The sequence below is a fragment of the Sinocyclocheilus anshuiensis genome, unplaced genomic scaffold (assembly GCF_001515605.1).
Source record: "Sinocyclocheilus anshuiensis isolate Anshui unplaced genomic scaffold, SAMN03320099.WGS_v1.1 scaffold151, whole genome shotgun sequence".
NCBI lineage: Eukaryota > Metazoa > Chordata > Actinopteri > Cypriniformes > Cyprinidae > Sinocyclocheilus > Sinocyclocheilus anshuiensis.
In genome coordinates, this window is record NW_015548199.1 from 1,239,448 (window position 1) to 1,243,660 (window position 4,213).

At 39.3% G+C, this 4,213-nt stretch overlaps 1 pseudogene; it reads right to left on the reverse strand.

Moving 5' to 3' along the window:
- Positions 1–3,749, reverse strand: part of LOC107653253 (uncharacterized) — an 11,331-nt pseudogene extending 7,582 nt beyond the window's left edge.
- Between the last annotated feature and the right edge of the window lie 464 nt (positions 3,750–4,213).

A 4,213-nucleotide genomic window follows, 5' to 3' on the forward strand; every position in this document is an offset into this window, starting at 1 on the left:
GCAATCCGCGTTCATTGTGAGCGTATTTTAATGAAAAGCTCCGCTCTCGTTTGTCTCTCTTTTCGAGGAAAGGGGGGCAGCCATCTGCTTCCCGCGGCACAGGACCCACCGTTGCTGAGGCACGGAGGAGGATGGGCTCGTGGGGATCGCAGGTGGAGCCGGCTGATGAGTTTAAAAAGGGGTTTTCCCTCTCGCGCTCGTTGGCTGTGGACGAGAGTAAGCTGCTAGAGGATGATGTTATTTCTTTAACATCGTGCTCTGCTGGGTTCGGCCCGGTAAGAGCAGGAGATGTCTGAGGACGGCAAATTCAGGGAGGCAAAGGCGCGCTCAGCGGCCTTCAGTCCTTCATGTCACGATGGTCCAGGTCTAAGCCGGTAGTTATCTGTGTATAATCCTTCTGTGAGATTTCTTTGCAGCGTTTTCCGGGACCTGTGTGTTTCTATCCTTTTTAAGGTAGGTCCTCTGTGAGCACCCCTTTGCTGGATTCAGAAACCAGGTGCTCGACTGGCAGTGTTACCTCACTCGTCGATATTGTGTCCAGCCGGTATGATAGCCCTGGTTCCGGCTTCATGCTTCCTGGACCATGCAGCCAGGTCAGAGGTTTCTGCGGGAGCCTTCTTGATCATCAGGCCCCCGGCATGACACTGCAAAAAATTCCTGGATGTCCGGGCTCCAGGATATCCCCTCTTGCTGAGGCATCGAGCGGGAAGTATAGGTGGCATTTGCGAGAACCTTCTTGTGTAATGCTGTCTCAGGCAGTGCTGACCCCTTTAAAATTGATCATCCGAGTCTAATATGATCCAGCGGACTGTACTAAAAGACGGTATACGGCCCGCGGGCCGCCAGTTGCCTATCCTTGAAGTAGTACATGTTTATGTAGTTTACAAACCTTTTGCATGAGGAGTTGTTAGTTTGCTTCTTTTTTTCTGTTTAAAAAAAGGGTGTGAAATTGGTGTGAATAAGAAACTCATTTTGACAAGAAACTCATATTAACAGTATTAATTCACAATTAATTGAATTACCTTAGCTGTCCTCATTTTCTGATTTAGATGATTGATGAACTTTAGAAATTCTGTAATTAATGTTAAGAAAAACAACAACACACAGAGTAGTCATAAATATTATCTGTGTTTCTAACTTATTTAATAACGGGTTCACAACAGAGTCCTACAAGCAGTATCCCACTTTCATTGAAATTTAAAATCAAACTGTACATGTGGTGCTCTCTAGTGTTGACTTCTTGTAAGTCAGTAGAAGACTGTACATGAACACAGGAGGAAATAGTATGCTGCATTGCAGCGCTGGAAAGAAGTATTAGTTAATGCTGAAAAAATGAAAATGGTTTATAAAAGTGTTAACTATGGTCACATTATTCTGATCCAAGAATTTCCATCAGTAAATGCAAAGCCAAGTTGCAAATGTGATCCTCAACATAATGTTTGTGTAACCAAGTGTTTTTCTGAGCTTCACTTATTAAATGACTAAAAAAAAATTGCAAGTGTGATATCCTTTAGGCAAACAATTCATTAAAAAAAAACTTCATTTGCAGCAATTACCACCACAGATTCAACAATGGAACAGGTCATATAAAAACTGAAATTGCCTTTACTTTGTGACCCCATGTCACTCCCAACCCCACTGTGACTTTTAGAATTGACACAAATGGTCAAATTCTTAAAACTAACCTTACATTTAAGTATGATTAATGTGAAAGAGGAATGGGGTTGTCAAACTTCAAAATGCCACTCCAAAATCAGCCCATGTGACTTATATGATATTGTTAAATTGTTATATGATGTTGCCCCCTAAAGCAGGGCTGCGTTCAGCCCCGACAAAAACGGTGCAAAACGTTTTTTTAAATGGAAACGGTGGTGCGTTGAACACCCTGTTCTGATGACGCAAGAGTTGCGACTATGGCAGCTGAGAAGGCGCAAAACGGTGCACACCGGTTTGAGCTTGAACTTGCCCCAGGTAAATGAAAGGATATCATCAACATTGTAGACCTTGACTCCCCATGAACGAGCAATAGCCAGCACACTGCTCTGATACTTCTCCTGCAAACAACAAAAAAAACATTCAATGGTTAACAAGTAAAAATGCAAAATTAAAAACTGAGAGGTCTTAACATAAATCCTAATAGCAGTAGCATTATGACAGAGCAAAAAATATTTTATCATCTTACGGTGTCAGACTGGATTTTTATCCAATTTTATCCAATTGCATGTTCCAACATGAATTGTTTCGTAAAAGGGAGGAATAAAAAAACAGTTGTGTTTTCACAAGGTAGCAAGAAAGGATTTTTTGTTATACTATCTGTTATTGTCATGTTTGGAAGATCAAAGTAATTTATTGGCTACCAGACATTTGGAACAACATACAGTTGGGTTCAAAGGGCAGAGAGCACTAGTGAAAATTTTTTGATTTGCGTTTTTACTAACTTGAAAATTATTTTCATTAGAAATTATACATTATGATCAGCATTACAATCCGAGTACTGAAAAGTTGATCTGAAATTGAGAATTTATTAGTATGTGGTATTTTGCTTCAGCAGAACATGAGACATGAAAAACTGTTGCATGAAGCCCGTTTCAGTTTTTACCCAGGTAAGTTCATGTTTAGTTTGAGCAAACTCTCTTAATCTTCAGCTGATAATGTTTATATATCGAGCTTTGTGAGCCTGCTGATCCTGATCTAAACCAGGTTGTATTTGTCTGGTTTTGTCAACTCTAAACCTACTCTGAGTTTATTCAGCTAACTTCATGCAACAGGCCACTGATGATCATGTTCTCGACATCATGACTGAATGGAAGCAAGAAAATCTGACACAAATGTATTTATTTTTCATTATTAGTGCAGTTCTTTGTTTTACATTCGTCAAATCATAAAACTTTCACAAATTTTCAATGTAAATGAAGATCATGAAGGATTAATTTTGAGACTACAATTAGGAGCACATGCACAGACACACATTGCATTGAAGTAAAATAAATAAGGAGAATTTTCTCAAATATTTAGGTGTGGACTTACAGTACATTGCTGTGGATTGCTTTTTCCAGTAATGCTTGTCCACGACTGCCACAAACCTTGAGGGTAAAAAGACATTTAAAAACATTATTAGCTACCAAACATCCCTGTGTGAACCCTTCAGAAATATTTAAATTCACCTCTATAGCATTTTTCTTAATATACCATTTCAAAGATAGCTTTGTAGAAAATAAGAGCCTTCATACCCTCTGTGAATAAGACAAAGATGACTGTGGCAAAGAAAAAATGAAATGTCTGAAATGTTTAGGTTTAAAAAAGTGACCTTGGAAGGAACCAGAACTACTGACAGCACATCATACATTATAAACTACACAAGAACAAAATTTAAGAATTGGGTACATACCAGAGGTTTGGGGGTTGCACTTTGTTTCCCCCCTGCAGTACATGAACCATCCACCTGCAAATCACTGAGGTGCTTTAATGCCCGTCACAACTACATTCAAATCCTTGGTGAGAAAACTGTCCACTTTCTATAGGAAAAAGTGACGAGACAGGATGAGATGCATCATTTAATATCACTTTGCATTCAGGTCAACATTTACTGTGATTCCTGTCTTGTCTAATTCACAGATGAATGACAAAATGATATCTCTCACCCCTCCCAGACAGCTGATGATGTCAGTGAGTGTGACGGACTGATGTCTCTTCACGTCAAGCAGATAGAAGGATTGGCCCCTTAAAACACCCAAAAGTTCTCCAGCCATTATTTGAACTGAAACAGGTTTAGGAATGTATGCACATCAATTCATCTATGGGGGTTTTCAAAAATAACTGAATTGCTTTATTAATTACGATTAAATATTATTGTTATTATGGGCTCAAGTGCAAAGTGCTACAAACCCTATTGGTTTGTACCCCAAAACTGCATCTAGCAGCTAAAAAGACCTAGAGATTTGAAACTTGGCAGGATGGTTGTTTGGTCCTGAACGGTCAATTGGAGAGCTACAATAAAGCTAGACGCATTTTGAGCAATAACTCCTGAACCGTGTGTATGAAAATGTGTCTTATATAAACTGAATTCTTGGCCCCAAGCAAACGAAAGTTACCTATTACACTTCATCAATCCATCATGATAAACTATAGCAGCATCACATTTTGCATGCATATTATAAATTGTTGTACACTCCGCAGTCTTTCGTGTTTTATGGCTGCATTTAGCCTACACTGT